Genomic DNA, 21,563 nt, shown 5'->3' with positions numbered 1-21,563 from the left:
TCCATTGCCCTGTGTCTCATGAATATTCTAACATGAATTTCACTGGAATGGATGGTAGTACTTATGTGCAGACTCTATAGCACCTTAATAACTTGACAGCACTATTTCCATTTTCAAATGATTACTATGAAATGTTGGGTCCAGTGACACTTCATATTCATGCTTAATAACATGGTTTAAAGAGCAGGGACACACACACACACACACATAAATGAAAGAGGCCCACTCTTCTTCCTTATTATTCTCTAACATATCAAATAAATCCTGGTTTGCTTGTGCCAGGGCAAAGTCCACAGCTCAGATTTTTCTCCTCCAATGGCTTATTGTAAAGGAAAAAAAACTGGTTTATTGGGGTAGTTGGTATTGGGTTTTCCTCTTTCCATCTCTTACAACAAGCTCTGTTCAACATTCTTACCTCACGCAGGAGGTTTCTTCAATCCTCTTGGAGAGTGTGAGACCTTGAAAGCAATGGGTACCTGTGTGACAGCTTGTTAGGATGTGAACTGGCAAATTTCACACTCCTGACTGTTTTGTTCAGATTTCAAAAGATAATCCCAGAGAAAGACTCCTTTATGAGAACAGGAGGATAACATCATAGAATAGTGATAAAAGATATCAGCAAGCAGTAAGAGGTAAAGCAATTCCTTATCCAAGAGACAGCCAAGGTAATGGGAGAGGAAGAGAGACCAGAAAGAACAGAACAAGTGCTGGGCTAATCCAGAGAAGGGATTATTCCAGCAGAAGGGAGGGAAGGTCCCAAAAGGTGGGTGACCAGATACACAGAGAGAGACCCATCCATTCCACCATCAGGAACAGAGAGACAGAGAAGAAAAAATAGTCAAGACAGGCATATCTCAGGGATGCCTCATGCCCTGCCCTCCCCATCCTGACCCCCAGACTCACCATTTGGAGAGAATGGGAAAACAGAAATTCAGTGGAAGGGCAGGACTATAAATCTACTCTTCCTTCCCACAAAGAGTCACTGACAGATCATCCAGCTCAGTTTTCTTCTCGAAAATTTCCACAGAAATATTCCCTTCAGCAAAGGAAACTAACTCTGAAGGGTCTGGAGCTATGGCCTAAAGCCATCCAAACAACCAAACGTGATATGTCTTGTTTTGTCTTAAAAGTTCATGTAAATTTTGCATCTTATATCACGACATATCCATATTTGTTTTATTTAAAAAAATTCTTTTCCCTTGGATCTTTCAGCAAAACTGATGTTTGAGTGAGCTGGGCCCACTTTATCCTGCAGCTCTGCACACTCACTGGCACACCACCAAAATGGCCCCAGGATGTGGTGGTTGAAGAAGTTTGCATCTCTCCTGGACTCTTCCCTGACCAGGTCAGGAAACAAGGGCACAGGACGGGCCAGGTCACTTCTGAGTGCCAGGGAAAGCGCAGACCAAGAGACAGTCCCCGGTCTCAAAGAGCCCAAGGTCCCACGGAGATTAAGCAGGTGGCCTGGGTTGGGGCCCAAACCCAGGCTTTGTGACTCAGCCCTGCTCCTCCCTAGGCGATGCTGCTTCTCATGGTTCCGAAAAGGCCCCCAGCCTACAAAGCCCAGCAGAGAGCGTCCAGAGAAGGAGGCTGGGCAGTCTCCAGAGCCTCGTTAATGAAATGTTCCTGCAGCCTTTGACAAGGGGAGGATACCTTGACTGCCAGGAGAGGCAGGCAGGATTGTGTCACGTGGTGCAACTGTTATTAGGAAATTGCAGCTCACGGCCTGCCCAGCACCCACAGGACATAGCTAGATCTCAGCCTTGGAAAGCACGTTCTGGAAAGGTACGTCTTCTCTGGGGAGTACAGCCTATTTAAGACCAGACTATCTTAAAGACGAAGCACAGTTCAGCCGTTTGGGAAGACAGGAGTGGGAGAAGGGGGAAAGGCAGTCTTATTTGGCTAAAATTGGAACCAATATAAATAATTAAAATAATCAGGCACATTTCAAATATGTCTATGGTCCTCTCTCCCTGTTTCCGCTGCTTCAACTTTAACCCTATTATTCCTCTAGAAATGGAAGCCAAATGAGAATTTTAATGACACTATGAAACTTTCATTATATTGTTTGGTCTCAAGGAACTTCTTAAATTTCCACATGATTCGGGGAGTTAAGATGTAGGATTTCTGTCCATTCTGAAGCTATGGAAAGTCCTTTCACCCTAAAAGAACTTCCTGGGAAATTGTGGGAAAGAATACATCATGCAGGTATATATGATGCTTTTATAATTCTGCCCAGATCAAAAGTCACAGGCTTTGCTCCATGAACAGGTATTCCTAGCTCTGTGACTTTAGGAAAGTTAGCTAACTGATCTGTGCCTCAGTTTTAAATCAAATTAGAGAAAATAATTCATAACCCAGAGAGCTGGAGTAAGATTGAAATGAGATATGACATGCAGAGCACACAACACAGTGGTAGGTGCTGAATAAAGGATGTTGATTATTATTCAAGTGCATAATTGACTACATTACAAAGCATACTATAAATCACACTTTGGGAAGAATATTATAGAAAAGGCTTTTTCTGTATTTACTACCCCTGAGTCAAAGAGGCCTTCTGTACAACCAGTTACCAAATCCTGCGGCTTCACCTCCTGCAGTCCTCAGACCTAGTCCGCTCTCTGCATCCTCCTCTCAAGCCCAGGCCAGGGCCCTCCACCTCTGTCCCCTGGACAACGGCACCAGCCTGACTGGGGTCTCCCTGCCTCCTGCACTTTGTGCTAGAAACATTCTTGATACCAGCTCAATACAGGGTTGACATAAGGGAGGCCATATTGTAGAAAAGAAACCATGTTGCAACTTTGGATGACCTCTGACTAACTCTGGAATTTATGGCCCCTCCCAGCTGCTATAAGTTGATAACTTTGTTCTTTTGAGCTCCTTACTAATGTGATGACCCCCAGGCAGACTCTATGCTGATAGCCATCATCAATGACAACTGAAAGATCAGGGTAGAGGGCGTTGCTCCAGTCCCTGATGCATATCAAGTAAAACAAAAGACTGCCAGGAACTAAGACCAGATGGATGCCCCCACCCTCAGACCAGATGCCTCCCTCACTCAGAGACCAGCCCTCTTTATAACTGGCTATAGTCTTTGTTCTGTAAGATGGTTCTTTGAGACATTAGTCGGCCATCTTCCCCCTTGCTAGCAAGCTGTAATCAACTGCCCTTTCTTTTCCACCATCTTGCCTCTTGACGATTGGCTTTTGTCTCACGGCGAGCAGATCGTGCCCTCTGCCTTGCTGTTGCTGTCTGAGCCCCTTCACCACCTGGCCACATTCCTTTCATCTCTGGTCACTTCTGATTCATCTTCTGCCCTCCAGCTTTAGTTCTCCTGCCTCCCAGACCCAACTTAGGGGTTATATCTTCTCTAGGAAGCATTTCTGAAACCCCAGACCAAAGCAGGCAGAGGTGGTTAGCCATCCTCCTTTCTGTGTCCCCACAGCGCTCTGCACACTCCTCCTCCCCACACTGGATCGACTCAGGTTTCTGTCTTTTCCTCCAGGCAGACCTGGCCTGGCTCATCTTTGTATCCTCAGTGCTCGGCCCATCGAGGCTAGACACCACAAGGATTCGGTAAGAAGTGCTCTAAGAGGATGCTGGAATTGCTTGGGAAGTTGGAATAACAGACTGGCTCCACTCACGCCCATCTTTCAGGTCTTGGAAGGGAGAAGGGAGAAGGGCAGACAAAAGGAAGGGACACGATGTGATTGAGCACCTAGTATATACCAGGCATTGGGCTGGGGAGCTGGGACCCTACCTGAGGTAGGGGCAAGTCGGTGGGTCCCAGGACAAGCATAAAAGTGGCCCTCTAGTCTAAGGGAGAAGCGCTGGCGACAGAAAGGGAGGGAGAAGCTTGAAACACCCACATCGATAGGGGGCGGGTGCTAAGAGGCAAATAAAAGCTAGTGAGACCTGGGTGTGGAGCGCATGGGTTCACTGTGAAGGAACCTAGGAAACTGGGAATAAATCAGCAAATCCCAGCAGAGGTAGGTGAAGTCAATTATGCTGAACGGCTCTCATAATCCTTCTTTAGATATGTTAATCCATTCCACCACAGGGGGGTGTTCCATCCAGCCTTTCAGCCCGCTGGGCTCAGCCAGGCAGCAGGGTAAGGTCCACCTAACAGAGTTCTGTGCAGTGCGCCGGGCTATCAGACCACCCAGCCCCGCCCCGGCTGGCCCCCCAGACCTCGAGTTACAAGGTGACTCTCCATTAGGTTTGCCAGGAGAAGAGAAGGCGCTAAATATTTGAATACTTTCAGGTTACACGTCTGCTCTTCACTTATTATTATTTTTCAATTCCTATCTATTTATTAATTTAAATGGACGAATTGCCCCTTGGGTCTGGACCCATCTTTGTAAAGCTGGTGAGTACAAGTTATTCCTGAGAGATGGATCTGCTTGGGTCAGGGATGGGAATTCCCTAAATCAGTGGTTCTCAATTGCAGGTGACTTTGCCCCTCCAGGAGACAGTTTGCTATGTCTGGAACATTTTTGGCTGTCACAGCTGGGTTGGGAGGGGCTACTGGCATCTAGAAGGTGGAGGCCAGGGATGCTGCTCAACATCCTACAGTGCACAGGGCGGCTCCACGACAAAGAATTATTTGGCCCAAAACATCAACAGAGATTGAGAACTTGCCATAAAGGAATGTCAGCCTGGGAGGACCTGGCTGGGAGGCCAACTGATTAAGCAAATCTGACCCCTAATTCCTGTGCCCACCTCTTCTCTGGACGACAACACACATTCTGTGCCAGGTGCTCCGTTCTGTGCTAGAAACAGTGCAATTAGAAACAGCCTGCCATCAAGAAGTGCCCAGTGCAGTCAGGAGGATACAAGTATAAAGAGAATTATCATGGAATGTGATAGCATCCAGAAAGAATGAGTGTTTTATGAAGGATGAATGGGATGGAAGAAGAATGCCAGGAAAACAGAGGCCAGTGGTTCGGGAGATAGGCACAAGGGTTATGCACAGTTAGGGGAAGGAAGCTGCTCACACTATCTCCTTTCAACCTGCCCTTCCCCACAGCAGAAGGGAGAGGAAAGAGGAGGAATGAGCCAGAATTACTTACAGTGGGAAGTTTCCGATGATTGCATTGATTGTGTGCTGATAGCTGTAGCATCCTGGGAAGAAGCACTTCATATGGACAGACTCTTTAAAATTTCATCAGCCTGGGTTAACCTCTGCCCACAGGGAGGTGACAGCTCACGAGGGAGCCGATGGAGATGGGAAAAAGACCAAATCTCACTCTCGGGTCAATTCATTTCTCCCATTCTCATTTCAAAGTTTGTCTAAGATAAGCACTGGCAGCATCTTTTCAGATAATACTCGGCCTTTAAACTCAGTAATAGATTTGTTGACAATCGACAACAGAAAAGAAAGCCTCTGACTCTATCCACCCACAGCCTTGGAAGCACTAAGAGCAGCCACCACAGGTATCATTAAGAGCAACTTCTCAGCAAAGTTCAATCTTTCGTTAAAAATTGGTTTGGAGAACAGTTCACATTTAATTTGATGTATGGACTGCACTCACTCAGATATTTTAATCACTGGGTCTTTCCCTTCCCCCACCATATCACCTTTTTGGCTAAACCACAGCAAATCAACGTAGCTCTCTGAAAATGATAGTAGCTTGTCTTAGTGCTACTATTAGTTATTCCCCCAAGTTTTAAAATACTACTCTCTCTTCCAGTATTTCTGCAGCTCCTAAAGACCAGGATGAAAGGCATGCGAGGGGAAGGTCTATGTGGTAGAGATCTGTCCATTTCAGAAATATTTACTGCATGTCTGCTATGTTGGAGGCACTGTGCTGGCCTTAGGGATAGACGGCTGAATGCAACACCAACGAGATGGGAGGGCAGAGTGGTTCAGAGCCAGGGCTCTGGGAAGCAACGGTCTCAGTTCAAATCTCAGCTCTGTTACTTATTATGATACTAGGTGAGTAATTTCCTCTCTCTATTCTTTACTTTCCTTATCTGTAAAATGGAAAGTGATAATAGGTTTTACCTGTTTGGTTTATTTTGAGGATAAATGAATTAATAAATTTGAAGTCTATGTCATAGACTGGCACATAGGAAGCCCTCAGTCAAGGTGGGCTGTTATCATTCCCATAAATCCTACAGGTTGGCGGGTCACCTCAGCGTCTATGATGGATTTTATAGGTTACCTGTCATCTCCCAGATTGAGGAATAATCTCCTGCGAGAATCTTAGCGTCCAGCTTCAAACTAGCATGAAGTCCAGAATGTGCCTCTTCGCTTGTAGGATCCTACATAGAAATGACCATGAAATAGCTGTTATGTAACCCAAGTACAGAGGGTGGAGATCCGTGCTGACCAGAGTTATCTGGAACAGCTTCATGCCGAAGGGAGGAGCTGATCTCATCTGAGATCAAAATAGCAAAGAAGAAGGGGCATTTGCTAAATGTTTTCTCTGAAGGTCAGACAAGCAGTGGACGGCGGTGTTCCAGATGAACTTTGTTATGTTGCCCATATAATTTCCACGCTGAAGGTAGAAATTAAGTGGGGGCAAAAGATTTCGACTAAGAGGAGCTTCATGACATCAGGAAATACAAGCAGGAAGTATTGCAACAAATTTTAACATTCTTTATTTTGGGTGTTCAGATTTAATGTGTTGAAACCTACTTGGTTTTGTTGGACCAAGCACAGACTTGCAATGTGTTATGGGAAATCTAGCTCTAAATGACAAGATGATGTCCAGTAAACCAAAGGGCATATAATTTTGCTGCAGGTAGGAGTTTCTCTTTTAAAAATGCTATACTTTGAGTCCATCTGGAAGGAGCTATAGTCTGGAAGTTTACATGTAACTCACCATGAGGGAATTTTGAGAGACTATCTCGCTCAGCGTGTACTGTTCAGAAAGATAATGTACAAGCATGCTGGACTCTATTCCTTTATGTCTCTAAGGTCACAAATCCTACTTCTCCCCATTTAATCAACAAATGTTTACTGACACCAGCCATAAGTTCAACCAATACAGATGATAGAAGAAAATTATAAGATGACAACAGTCAACTGCTAACCACTCTCTCCCTCTCTGCCCAGCAGAATCCATGCATAAAATTCTTCAATGAAAGAAGCATCTGGTGCCATTAGCCAACAAATGCCTCTATCAAAAATAATACCCCCTGGTTTGAGGGGCTATTCCTACCTCTGTCTCTCTACTAGTTCCTGAGCTTCTTTAGGGAAGAAATAGTTTCCTATTTATTGCTATACCCATAATACGTAGTGCCTGACACATGATACTCAACATCATTTGTTGAATGAATGAATAAGTGGATGGGTGGATGGATGATGTGTATATGTATATATAAATGAACAAACGAATGAATGAATGAATAGTGACTGAAAGGTAGGACTTAGGGTCAAAAGAAGTGGAGCAAACCAGATTGGAGTAACAAAAGGATGACAAAAACGAAAACAGGTAGAAAATCTTTGTGGAGAAAGAGTGCTTTTTGAAAAGTAGAGGAAGACAAGTTAGATTGCTCTGTGATAGTGTTCACCAAAAATTGGTCTTATTTTAAGATATTTCCTCTCATTCAGTCATTAGAAGAAAGTGAAGATCAGCAAGTCACAGCATCTCCCTTAAAAATCCTTCAGATATCTGAAAACTGTAGCTATTTACACTGTATCCGGTTTTGCTCACAGTTGTGTCCATAGGCCTTGGCACATAAATGCACAATAAATATTATTAAAAGAACACGTTCACGATTTAAGCTTCCTCTTTCCCACAGCCTTAGCGATGAGCCTCCATGGTCCACACATGAAGCCAAATTTCAGAGTTCCAAAGCTTGCTTTCCAAATCGACTCTGTCTTGGACAAAGATGATTGAGTTAGAGTTGTCCAGGCTCTGGGTAATATTGGGTGATTATCAAACCAGGCTTTATCACATATGTTTCTCTAAACATTTAGGTGTCAAAAACCACTCAGAACTGTGAACGCAGCATCTTCCCACACCCATTAACCTTCTTCTCAGAAGACAGTAGATTGCACAAGATGTAATAAGTTTGCCAGACGCTCATCGGAGCATCCCACAATTGAAAACGAAGGCAATGGTAGGTATTATTTGAATGATGTTGTGGGTGCTTGTGGGGTTCCCTCTCCCAAATTTCTTACTTGTTGAAAGTCTGAGTTAAGTCTGGTCTTTACTTTTTGAGCTTCAACTCAAAAATCATTGGATTAGGAAGGATTCCACCTTCTATTTACATAGTCTTTCTTCTACCAGTCTTTCTTGTTCTGATTTAAACAAAATTCTGACCCTGAATCTATATCTCCTGGTTCTTTCCACCAGCACAGAGCATACCTGCTCTATGTGGACACTAAAGACAGACTTCTCCCAGGTTGGGACAAGAGCCTTGAACCATGATCCATCTCTTACCATCCATCCCTGTTATCTGGGATACTTTGCCTTCTTCTCCTTCAATTGTCTGTCTCCTCTCCTTCAAACCTCCAATGTCATCATCCTCGTAATATTCTTCTCCATCCAGCTTTCTCATCTCCCTCTTGCCATGCCTCCTTCTGTCCAGCTGTATTCATCTACACATGTTGTCATCCCCGTTGGTGGATTTTAAACTCAAGAGCACAGACAACAACTTGCATTTTCTTCACCAACTTCACAACACCCACTTCAGAGCCTTGCAGACAGTGAAATCCCAATACAATGGTGACTGACTCCAACCTCAGAAGTGATTCTCGCGGCATCACCCCTCTTCAGCCTTTTCCATGGGACCCTGAATCTGCTTTGTATCTATAACGCCATCGACCTTCCCCAGGTCAAGTCTGCTAATTATGTTTTTAACCTCTACTCAGGGTCCAATTATAAGACAGTTTTTTTTTTTCTTTCCTGGCTGTGCTTCCAAACGATTCTGGCTACTTTTCCTTGTGAAATTCCTAGGTCTGGAAACTCAAGAGTGCCCACATTACAGACTTTGATTTACACACTGTGCATCTGCTTGGCAGAGTCTTGTGGTAGTTGTACCTCCTTGAGGGTCATTCTCAAGCTAGAAAAACAGTAACTTAGCATGACTGCTTTCCACACTCTTGGCAAACATCGAAAACCTACAATCCAACTGTTCATGTGTACTAACATGTGCTTTTCAAAAGGAGAGTTTTTAATGACACTTTTCTATGCTTTCTGCCCTTTGAGGAGTTCTCGTCTTTAACTCCATTTAGTACTAGTTAGTTTTGCGCCATGCTCTTCAGCCTGCATTTTCAGATAACTTTTGTATCTAAAATACTAAAGACCTCTTGTGCTTTAATAATAAGTTTTATAAATCATAGATAATAGCGTGTTTAGAGGTTCGGCAAACAGAACTTCATAAACACCACCGCTTCCTGCTTCCAGGCGGAGGGGTACTCTGAGCTTTCTAAGTAATGCTTTTGGCTTTCGTAGCGGCAGGCACTGTGAGGGCTAAGCGATCTTCACAAATCTTTATCCAAAATTACAGATAATTTTAAGAATCAAGGATGAAAGTACTATTGATCTATCTTATAAAGGCTAATTTGGTAATTTGGGATGCCCATTAACAGAATAGTCACCATCATCAAACATTTCCTCAGATGTACCAGATAAAAGCATCAGTTGAACTCCCACTTGATAATAGGCCCACTTGCACTATGTGTTTCTAACAGACGCGTCGCTTTCTTCTAATCATATTTAACTTTGCTTATTACTAGGTAGATGATACTTTTCTCTCATGTTTTATATTTCTCCTGAAAATCAATTCTTTTTCTCCCCATAGAAGATATTAAGGAGATTCAGTAGTTTTAACTTAGGGCTATTGACTTGCCCCTGTTGTCTCTGCCCACCTACACACACACACACACACACACACACACACACACACAAACACACTTTCTCCCTCATGTCACCATACTTTTTTTCCAACTGAAGATGCTTGACTAACAGTCACAGATGGGTTCATCCTTTCCCAGCTTTAAAAAAAAGAGAAGGTCTAGGGACCCTCACCTTAACCAGAGTGGACAGCGTGGGTGATTAATAGAAGAACCATGTGCGAAAAACTGAGAACCCTGCTGGTCGTTACCATTTGTTACTCGCTCATACTTGTTGAACTTAGATTTTGTGCTAAATAAGTTCAGACTAGAGCAAAGACCCTGCTTGGCAATATTTAGACTTTGAGGCAAACCTGGGGGGACAATAACCTACTGATCAGCTCTGATTCTCAGATACCCTCTGAAACTTTCTTCCAAGAATCTCACCTCCTATAAAGAAGTGAATGCTCTCCTCCCCTTAGTTTAATCACAGCCTTAACATCACTGTCTGGAGAACTGTTCAGGTTTTATTAAAAAACCCAGAAACTGAAGACTTACACAAACATCAAATCATTCCTTTTATAATTACTAGATATGATGGAGAAATTCATAGGCCGAAAATTAAGTAAATAAAGAGGTAATTACAAATGCCTGTTTCCTTGACAACTCCCCTCCCCCAGCCCTCCGGTGATAGGGAAAAACCAAAATGAATGTGAGGAGGGGTAGCCACAAAGCCATGCTGGATTTTAGCAAGCCGAGGCAACAACCGGCGCGGAAAGCAGCAGACTCAGAAGGAAATACAAATAAATCAATTTATATCGGGGCTGCATTTGGTGTAGTATTTTTGTGGTTGCCATAGAAACGCCAGAGACGGAAGAACATGTTGCATGACACAAAAGAGACCGATATGTAACAGCCACCTTCTCCCCAGCTACATCTATTGCAGACAAAATGCTTTAATCCAAGGGAGAGAGATGCATGGGGAAATGAAGCCAAGAACAGCAGCTCGAAATCTCAACATGGAAAGGAACGCTCACCCAGCTGAGCACAAAGAAATGGTCCTTTTGTAGCAGCAAAGCCCCCCTCTGCCTTCCAGGGCTGCCCCTCCACGTTCCCACTGTCGCCTCACTTCCTTCTCCTCCGCCTTCCACTCTTCCTCCTGCTGTACCTACCCCTTCCAGAGGGTTTAATGAAATCCAACAAGGAGAGAATAATAGTGATAGAAAGGGATACAAACATCCGCCACGCCCAGAGGTGAAGTCGCCTGGAAATAGCGCGAATGGCACATACCTCCTTTCTGGCAGCCCTTGACACATGGACTTAGAAATCAAAGACTGAAAGGGAGCAGGCTGGGGGCAGAAATTGCCACTAGTTTATAGGAGCTGTAATTCAGCCAACACTGGAAAGAAAAAGCGAGACTCCACCCATGGGGTGGACCCTTCGGGAAAAAAAAAAAAAGTGGTCCTCAGCTGACGTCTCTCCCCACCCCATGTCACTTCCTTTTAAAGCTACAACTTAGCAGTTGCAGAGAGGGAAGATACGAGCTGGTGTAATATGAGTCATCCTCTTCCCCTTGCAATTAGCGTAAGGAAGTGCTCCGGTTGGCTTCGCGTTTGAAATCTCTGGCTCGAGAACCTGCCAGAATCGGAAACAAAGCCCGCTAGGTGGCCTTGCCTTTTCTGCCGCGGCTCTCAAATCCTGTTGCATCCCTGTGCCGAAATGGCTCCTCCAACCTCAGCTCGGACAGACTCCAGACCCGTCTGCGTTGCGACCTGGAAATTGTCCTAAACTGGCTCGTATTTAATTCAGCAAGTATCCTATCAACGTGTGTTGTAAAATACCCACACTCTAAAAATCCCCCCTCACCTCTCACTGGTCCGCTGTGCCGGAAGGAGGTTACAGTCTGCTCAAACAAGCCCCAAAGCACCTTCAAAATAAGACTGAAAACTCCAGAGATCTGAGATGCTAAGAACTGGGAAAAAGAAGCTTGTAGCCTTCTTCGGAAGGAAGGTATTTTCTCCTTGCAGAGCAGCCACCGGGGCTCACTAGCGCTACACACGCGTGCACACACAGGCTTGCACATACACGTGGCATTTACACGCAGTGTATTAGAGAGGGTCTGGGCAGATCTTTATAATAAAATAGCATCATCACAAATTTAAAAGAGGGCGGGCTGCTGAAACTCCAGAAATGCCGGATCTCTAACGTTCCTAAAAAATGATTTCAACCTCCAAAGAGTCAAGATGTATGCCCTTCAGAAGTTCACTATTAGAACCATTGTCACAAATAATATTTGAGTATTTACATATGACTCCCGTGTTCACTTCCGTTCTTTAGATGTTCACAGTCCGCAGGGAAAAATAAAATGTTCACAAATAACTAGACCACATTGCAGAATTATTAAGAGTTACAAAAGTGCCAAAAGTAGTGTGCCATGAGAACAGACAGGATGGAAAGAACTCTTTTTGCTTATGAGGGGGGAAAAGTGTTCATAATTCAGAAAACGGGATTTGGACTGAGTCCTATGGAGTATGTGGCTTTTTGATGGTCTGTGATGGGAGGAGAGAGGGTAAGGCAGGATGGGGTGAGGATAAAGGATACCTAAACTATAAAAAGGGAGCTGAACAGAAAACCTACTTGTGGCAATGGCTTATTTTAATACCCACGTGAAAACAAATTTGACCATATCGAAATGCTTATAAAAGATGTTTACAAGAAGTTTCTTGCAGCCAATGCAGTTTTTAAGAGTTCTCATAACTTTTCCAATGATGTTTTAAAGTCCTTTTGTTTGTAGTTTTGTGGAAACTTGCAAAGGTTTTTCAAAGTACTACTCAAGTAGAGCTGGACTGCTTGCTTTTCATATTTGAATTTCAAACGGGAATTTATTTCAAAACCTACCAATTGCATAAATTTGTGCTAGATTTGCTACAAGTACAGTCAATCATTTCAATGGAAACAATATGAAATTAAAACTTTTGACAATTGCAAGTCTTATTCTGATCTCAATACTTTAATATGCCTTTATTCCATTATGATTATAATGATATGTTTATTATTGCAACAGTAACACTTGGCCTATTTAGATGATATTGCTCACAGTCTCAATTACCTTAGAAATGTAGCTGAGAAATATGGAAGAAAAAAATGACTACTTCTAAAAATTTAAAGTGGAAGAACAACATTCATGGATTAAATCCTATTCACTTTATTCAGAGTTCCATTTAGAGCCTATCCTTAGTTTAGATATCCTTGTTTAGCTATTTCTCTCTGAACAGGGAATTGTGAAAATTTCCAGGTCACAATCTAACAATTCAACAAATATTTATTGAACATCGGCGTTACTTGCTGAAGATACAAAAATATGAACAAGACATGGACATTGCCCCAAGGTACTCAAAGTCTTCGGGGAGAGCAAGTCTTCCTAGGAGAAACAATTAACATACAATGTAAGGGAGGCAAAACTGAAGTCTGTACAAGGTTCGGAGATGGTCCAAAGAACTGGAAGAGGGAAGTGAGACAGTGTGTCTACATAATTTCTTAGCTCACAGCAAATTGTAAAAGAGGTGAGAGCGAGCAGCAGATTCATCAGCGAGACTGTAAAAAATAAATGCTGGTAGCTGGAGAGATTTAAAAGGAGATAAGAGGCGTAAACTGGTAACTCAAAAAAATGGTACACAAATAGCCAATAAACAACAACAACAACAACAAAGATGCATCTTCACATAAAAATACAAGCAGAAAGGAAAAGAGGTCATTTCTTTGCCTATGCATTTGTCAAACATTCAAAAAACTGTAATGTACAATGTAAGAAGGATTCCAGGCAATGGGCTCTCTCCCTCCCTCCTCTCTCTCTGGTGACAGTAAATTGGTACAATCTTTCTGGAATTCAGTTAAACAAGATGTATCATGAGCATTTAAAATGTTTATACTCTATCCAATAATTCAACTCACAAGAATTTATACCAAGGAAATAAGCAGAGATAACCTCAAAGATTTAGGCTTTGAGAGTGTAGATTCATCAGAGTCATTTATAATAGTGGAGACTGGAAACCATCTGAATGTCGGAAGTAGCAATTTAGTTACGTAAATGATGTGATATTCATATGATGGAAAGCTCTACAAAAATTTAAAATGCTATACTTGAAAGACGTAGGTAAACTTTCATGATATATGAAGGGAAAAGGGAACTAAGCTATATATAAAACATGAAACCTTTGTTATAATTATACAAATATATACTATATTGTGTGTGTAGTGGGTTGGATAGTGTCCTCCCAAAATTTATGTCCACCCAGAACCTCAGAATGTGACTTTATTTGGAAACTGGGTCTTTGTGGATATAATTAGTTAAGATGAGGTCACACTGGATTAGGATGGGCCCTAAATCCAATGACTGGAGTCCTTGTAAGAAGAGGAGAGGACAGAGAGAAATACACACAGGAAGTAAGGCCGTGTAATGATGGAGGCAGAGTGGAGTGATGTGTCTACAAACCAAGGCTGTGTTCCAGCAACCACCGGAAGCTGGGAGAGGGGCATGAAACATACTCTCTCTCAGAGCCTCTGGAAGGAACCAACCCCACTGACACCTTAATTTTAGACTCCTGGCCTCCTGAACTGTGAGAGAATAAATTTCTGGTATTTAAAGCCACTCAGTGTGTGGTAATTTGTTATGGCAGCCCTAGGAAACTCATACAGTGTGTGAAAAGGTCATTAAACTGTTAGTGATTATTTCTGGACTGTGAGATTGAGGATGATTTTTATTTGCTTCTTTATACTGAAACTGAGAGCAAAGTTAAAAAACTCTTCCCTAGAGCAAGAACTTTGAGATAAGCTTTGCTAACTGCAGCTGTGTATATTCAGCATAATCAACTGTTGTTTAAAAGTAACCAGGTGTTTCTGTCCCTCTAGTATATGACTGAGCTGTCTTTCCTGGGAAGTCAAGGTCCAGACGTCAAGATTTAGCCTCACAAGGCCAAACACAGGCTGAAGATGAAAACTAACCAGAGAAGTCCAGACAGTCAAGGGAAAAGAAATTCAGTCTTCAAGGCCAAACACAGGCTGGTGGGAAGGTGCCAACCAGCAAGGCCACATGCTCCCCATCCCACCTAAAACCCCTGCACATGCTCCCCCTCCCCTCCCTAAAACCCCTGCACACGCTCCCCCTGCTCCTACCTAAAACCCCCAGCACGTGCTCTCCCCACCCCTACCCAAAGCCCCAGCCTGTGCTCCTCCTCCCCTACCTAAAACCCCAGCACTTGCTCTCTTCCGCTACCTAAAACCCCAGATAAAAACCCCTACCTTTTTCCCTTCGAGGAGGTGGATCTGAGTTCTAACTCCCATCTCTTTGTCTGGCTGCCTTTTGATAATAATAAACACTCTTTCCTTGCCACAAGCCTGCCGTTTCAGTTATTGGCCCTACTGTGCGATGGGTAAACAAAGCTGTGTTTGTGCCCAGTAGCAATATGGCGAGCCAGCCAGGAGGCTCTTTGCCTGTGGGCTCCATGGCCTCAGACGGATTGGGATTTCCTGAGAAGCAGTCCAGCAGCTGCCTAGGTGATTTGCCCCAGGGACTGTCTCTAGTACTTTCTGTCAGACCCGGCACCACTGGCCCTAGGTGCATTTTTCTTGTGGCAAGGAAATAGACTCTAGATTTGTTTGTTTGTTCATTTGTTTGTTTGTTTTGGCTTCTGGTTCTGAAAGGACGTCCTTTTGGTGAGTTTCCTTGTTAAAACTGACTGAGTCCTATTTTTCCTTTCTTTGTTTGCCTCTGTTTCAGGGGTTTTGTTCCAGGTTACTGGAGTTCATTTGAGGGGCTCCAATTTTGTTGAAAGGACTAGGGATCTCGCTCAGAGAGAAAACTTTGGGCCCCATTTATTTTGGTTGAGTTGCCTCGTTAAACCTGACTGAATCTTATTTTTCCTCTGGTTTATTTGTTTCTGCATCAGGGGTTTTGTTCCAGGTTGCTGGAGTTTGGTTGGGGGGTGGGAGCACTCTGACTTTGTTGAAATGACTAGAGATCTCACTTAGAGAGGACTAACTCTGACCTCCATTTGTTTTGATACGTGTGTGTGTGTGTGTGTGTGTGTGAATGTGTAGTTTGTTTGCCTCTGTTTCAGGGGTTCTGTTCCAGGTTACTGGAGTTGATTTGGGGAGAGCCTTGATTTGTTGAAAAGACTAACTCTTGGCTCCATCTGTTTTGATACTTGTGTAAAAATGTGTAAGTGTGTATAATGCATGTGTGTGTGTGTGGTACCATAATAGGAAACTCGGATTCAATTCCCAGCCCTCTGGGTTATGTATTGCAAAATCGGGATGTTTTCAGTTATAAACCTATGAAAAAGAAAAAGATGCAACTTAATCAAATTTGGGGGTCTCAGCTTCCTCCCATGGTCTTAGAGATGCTAATGAAAACAGGTTAACAAAAGAATAAAAAGAATCTGAGAAAAAAAATAAAGACACTTTTCTCAACAAGGTAGAAATTTTTTAAAGGATTTTTTTTTTATTTAAATAAGGTAAATAAGACAAATATTAAAAGGGGGAAAAACAAAGAGGAATCAGAAAGGGAAGAGTCACAGGGTTCATTTCAGCAGGATGGAAATCTTTAGCTAGTTAATAAAAAGAAAAATGAGATGAATAAAATGGACGTGAATGAGATTAAAACAAAGGTTTTAATAAAATACTACCTAAGGTTGGGTGGGTTAAGAAGACCCCCAACTGGCCCCCCAACATTAAAGGACCTCAAATAGGCCTGTTCTAGTCATCCCAGTTTGGAAGAAAAAAATCTAAAAAGCCAAAAGGCAGAAAATCACAATGAGAAATCTGACCAACAATTGTTTGGGGCAGCAGTTAGGCTGCTAAGAAGGTTGATAAGATTATAAAGATTAAAATGTTTGAGCTCATATTATAAGAAGAGGTCATGTCAACTTTGCCTGAATAATTTTTTAGGGGGAATGGATGTTATGTCTGGCTTGGAATGCTTCCCCTACACAATGTTATAAGACTAAGACTTGTTGACGAAATCCTAATGGAAGCTATGATTAGAGGTATAAGAGTTGATATAATTAAGATAAAGTTTTATAGAAAATTGGTGTATTTAAATGGGCTTTATGTAAAATGATTGCATCTCCTTTGCCTGATTGTATTACAGATTACGTTATGGGGATAAACATTATATCTCACTAGGGAACATTTCCCCTGCCTGATATTGTAAGAGCATATAAATTCACCCTTCAGGCAATGTTAATCAAACGTGCTAAAGGGGATCTCACTTTAAAGTGGCCAAAATGGAGCAATTTCAGTTTACCCAAACTGGTGTATTTGCATATGCAAATGGAAAAAGCCAGCTACAAAGTTAAACCACCAGTGGGAAGCCTATTTTAACCTTTTGAGGCTTCTAAATGAAATCAGGAATACTGTACTGCCTCTTTGAAAGAAAATAATTAAACATGTCAGATTGGGGGATGCCAGCAGCCCTCTAGTGAAAAAACCAAATCTCCTCTCTTGCTGAGCTTCCCCCACTTCAACTCCCCTGAAATTCCTGATCTAAAATCAAGCAAGTGGAATAAGTAAACTTTTGAGACAATTTGGAATTGTAATGGCCATTCTGGGGAACCTGTGTTTCAGATGAGTCCACGTTAAGGGTCACCCTTACAAGAGAGGATTCAAAAGCTCTCAAAATGGAACGAAGGGCCGGCCCCGTGGCTTAGCAGCTAAGCGCGCACGCTTCGCTGCTGGTGGCCCGGGTTCAGATCCTGGGCGCACACCAATGCACTGCTTGTCCAGCCATGCTGAGGTCGTGTCCCACATACAGCAACTAGAAGGATGTGCAACTATGACATACAACTATCTACTAGAGATTTGGGGAAAAAAAAGGAAGAGGATTGGCAATAGATGTTAGCTCAGAGCCAGTCTTCCTCAGCAAAAAGAGGATTAGCATGGATGTTAGCTCAGGGCTGATCTTCCTCACAAAAAATAAAAATAAAAAATGGAATGCAGTCTAAAAGACAAAATTATTTCAAAAACAGCTCTAAAAAGGATCCTTACAGCAAAAAGAAAAGAATCTTTAGTAAAAATATTTGGCCATCTGAGCAGGTCCATATGCCACGGAGCAATTTAGATCCAACTGTTCTTCTGAGTTTTGTACCTGAGACCTGGCTAAAATTTTGAAAATCTCTGTTTGTGTCTTTCTGTATGTAAGTCTCTCTATATGTTTGTCTGCCTCCAGGTGATATAATTTCTACAGGATCTCTATATAATTGGCTTGAAGTAAGTGCTTATATACATTATTTCTAAATGTAATAGAAACTAGCCCAGATGTTTTTCAAGTTAACATGATATAAAATGATCTTTGGTAAATGAAGATCTTGTTTAAGTTTGTTGGTTTGATTAAAATAAACATATTTTCAGAGTTATCAACCTTGGATATAGTGCAAACATATTATCTCTGTTACAAAATTAGTCAGAAAAAATAATAACATAGGGGCTGGCCCAGGGGCGTAGTGGTTAAGTTTGTGTGCTCCACTTTGTTGGCCCGGGGTTCACAGGTTCAGATCCCAGACACAGATCTACACACCACTCATCAAACCCTGCTGTGGTGGCGTCCCACATACAAAATAGAGGAAGATGGGCACAGGTGTTAGCTCAGTGACAATCTTCCTCACAAAAAAACAAGGAAAAAAAATAACTTAGAATAATAGCTGATTTTGTCTGATGTCTCATGAGGGTTTTGTAGGCAGTTTAAGTATAATTATGGGGAACAAGTAAACTAAATATATATGAAAAGGATAAAAGTTCCCCAAAAGGGAACTTCCTAACAATAATGATGTTATGATGTATGTACTTAAAACAACTTAGGATGATGGCTAACTGCTTTAATGTCACATGAAATTTTTGAAAATAATCGAAACATAATTGTTAAGAACAAATGATTTAGATGAAAATGGGTAAGAGTTTTTTGGTGCAATAATGATGTTTTGTGGTATATACACTTGAAAAATAACTCCCAAAATCTTTTTGGTAATTTAAAACTTTAGAGTTTTGCTAAATTAAGTTAAATGAGGAAATTTGTTGAGTATCTAGGTCATTTCCACATAAGATACAATATTAGGAATTGATTATTAAGAATAGATTTGTCTGCCTTTGGTTTCTTATCTCAAGGAGACTGAAAGATGCTTACGTTTATTGATAAACAAGTTTTGTGCATGCTGAGAAATTTTCTACAAGAAAGCACATATTTCTAGAAAATCTGCGTACAAGGAAAGTAAAATGTATGTTTTCAGTAAAGAAGGTCTAAAAAATAGAGGTATTTTTGTTTTGTTAAGAAAGACAAATTTGTCCTAAAGTACTAGGAGTGAAAAAAAGAAAAGAAAGCATGGAAAAAATTTTGAATGTAAAAAGCAAGAGACAGAGGTTTGTGGAAGTAAAACCTTGAGGAGTTTTGTGTATGGTCAAGTTTGACTGAGATTGAAATGAATTTAATTATAAATAAGTTTCAATATCGAAAGTAAGCTGGTGCAAAGTTAGGATTTGGCCTTCTCTCTTAGAAAGATAATTCTCTTGAACTTTTGTTCTGGTCTTTATAAAGAAGTTACAAATGGTTTTCTTTTGAGTAAGTCGACCTAAAAGACAGAACATCTATGTTTTGTTAAAATAATTTCCTATGTTCAAAACGACTGAGGTCTCTCTATTTAGTTTTTTTTTTTTTTGACTGTTTTTGTTGTCATCTTAATTGAATGGATGAGTAAGCATGGTTTCCTATTTAACCAAGTGTTTTAAAACTTTTTGATATTTTTGACAAACTTCCCCCAAAACTAAAGTCTTTCTTTTGACTTAAAAGGAAACTTTGAGAATTTCCAATCAGCCCTCAGACTTCCCAAAGAATTTGTTCTCTCTTTCTATAAACAGGAAGATATTAAACTAATTAGACTTATTTGGCATGTTACATTACATGGGAAACATTACCAAATAAATGATAATAAGCCTTTCTAGGTTATATTGTGTGGGTAAATGTTATTAATATAAGTGTTTTAAAATATATATATAACATTCCAAAAATTCTGGTCTGTCCTTGTTGTCAGTTATAATTCTAGTTATTATCTCAAAGTGTTGTGTGTCACAGAAATAGCCAAGTGCCTTTGTTAATTGCCATTTTGAGTATTTTGTCATTTGAAGACAGTTATTGTTTTACTCTGATGTTTTTGCAAATATGTTTCATCTTCAGAGAGATTCATTGAAAGGACTCTGACACTTGCTCTAAAATACAGGTTTCTGATAAACTTTCAGATTATGAAACTGAGCTGGGTAAAAAATTATGGAACTGTAACGGAGAAACTGATGGCCTCATAAAACTGCTAACAGAAGATCAAAAGTTGATATCATGGGACTGAATAAATCGATGAGGATGATTGTAATTTTTATGACTTTTTGTTTAAAATTTTGCTGCTTTTTAATGTTTTGTTTTTCCAGATTTAAGGAAAACTTTTTCTCTTTTCTCTTAAGGAACTAGAACTTATGACAATTGAAGAAAAATTGAAACATTTATCTTTTTCTCCCTATCTGACCCCTCCAGAATTTGAAAACTCTTGATGAATAAGTACTCTTATTTTCATGGCAATATAGTTATTTACACAAGTTCAAAAAGAATATGTTCTCCTTATAGTACGACATAACTGGAAATACTGGTTATGTTATGAAGCCTTTGACTGGAATGTCATATTTGAGAAAAATATGCATAAACTCAGATATGACCATATAGCTTTGAGAAGCAAAGATTGGACTTTATGGAATAAAGCCACTTGGATATATTGGCCTGGTACCTTGCGTTAAGGCACCACACAACCTTACCAAGTGGGTAAAGAAAGTCACTTCCCTGACCAGTGCAAGGAACCTCAAGATATTTTGGGGACCTTGAGAAGAGAGGAATTCACACAAATCTGTATGTATTGCAGGTGGAGTCTCATAACAAGTCCTTGGCTTGGCCTGGCCTTGAGAGGCCTATAAAGTTCAAACTGAGAGTCCTTATAAAAAGTTCCAGCAAAGCAGATTTAAAAGTGCCTATATGATCAACTGCTATTCTTGCTATACTTATGTAAATAATTGGGCCAAATTTATTAAAACTAGACTTATTTTACAAACCAATGAGTCTTAATTGGGCTATCTTTGGTAAAAAAAGAGGGTGATTTTGGAGAGAAAAATTATGTTTCAATAAAAACTATAATATACATTTGTGGATATTGGATTCTGGTTCTGTTAATTGTCTTTGAGATTTTTGTTTTCTATCTGTTAACTGGACTGGATCCTGAATTCTTCTAGTTTCTTCAAATATCTTGTACAGATCTCCAAGTTAAAAATCAATTTTTTTTCTGTCCTTTTCATTTGGAATCATTGAGAACTAAAATCACCCTTTTTCCTGAAGCCCTGCAAACTGAAGCTGGACAACTTGATATAAACCTAGAAGAGAGCACCATGAGAGCCCATGTTTGGACAATCTTCATGCCTGTTGCTGTGTAAGCCATTCAAAATGTTTACCTGAATGCCTGATGACATCACTGGAGACATTTTAAACTGGAGGAGATGCTTCAACCCTGACATCTAGAGATCTTGTTGGCTGACAATCCCCTGGGCTCAAAAGTTGGTTTACAATTTGTCCAACGATGAACCTTATTTTTCTTTTTGTTCTTCTAGAAGTGCTTCTTATTAAATACCTGGTTACTTGCTTACACAATATAGGCCAGCTGTGGGAGACCCTTTCTATGTTCTAGAAATGATCCAAAAG

At 41.1% G+C, this 21,563-nt stretch overlaps 1 protein-coding gene across 6 annotated transcripts in view; it reads right to left on the bottom strand.

Annotated features, from left to right (window-relative positions):
* AGPAT4 (1-acylglycerol-3-phosphate O-acyltransferase 4) overlaps window positions 1-11,175 on the bottom strand; it is a 125,377-nt gene extending 114,202 nt beyond the window's left edge. For 2 of the 6 annotated variants that reach the window (XM_058534029.1, XM_058534031.1), the window contains exons 1-2: window positions 11,081-11,171; window positions 6,168-6,267 (exon numbers count right to left, since the gene is read on the bottom strand). The gene's annotated coding sequence lies outside the window, so the exon portion shown is untranslated. Of the gene's footprint in view, window positions 1-415; window positions 3,228-6,167; window positions 6,268-10,827; window positions 11,057-11,080 lie in introns of those variants that run through there. The other 4 variants (XM_058534027.1, XM_058534030.1, XM_058534033.1 and 1 more) reach the window with 4 other exon arrangements.
* Window positions 11,176-21,563: the final 10,388 nt, after the last annotated feature.

Source organism: Diceros bicornis, chromosome 39, assembly GCF_020826845.1.
Source record: "Diceros bicornis minor isolate mBicDic1 chromosome 39, mDicBic1.mat.cur, whole genome shotgun sequence".
NCBI classification, from domain to species: domain Eukaryota; kingdom Metazoa; phylum Chordata; class Mammalia; order Perissodactyla; family Rhinocerotidae; genus Diceros; species Diceros bicornis.
This window is presented reverse-complemented; position numbering and strand designations above follow the sequence as displayed.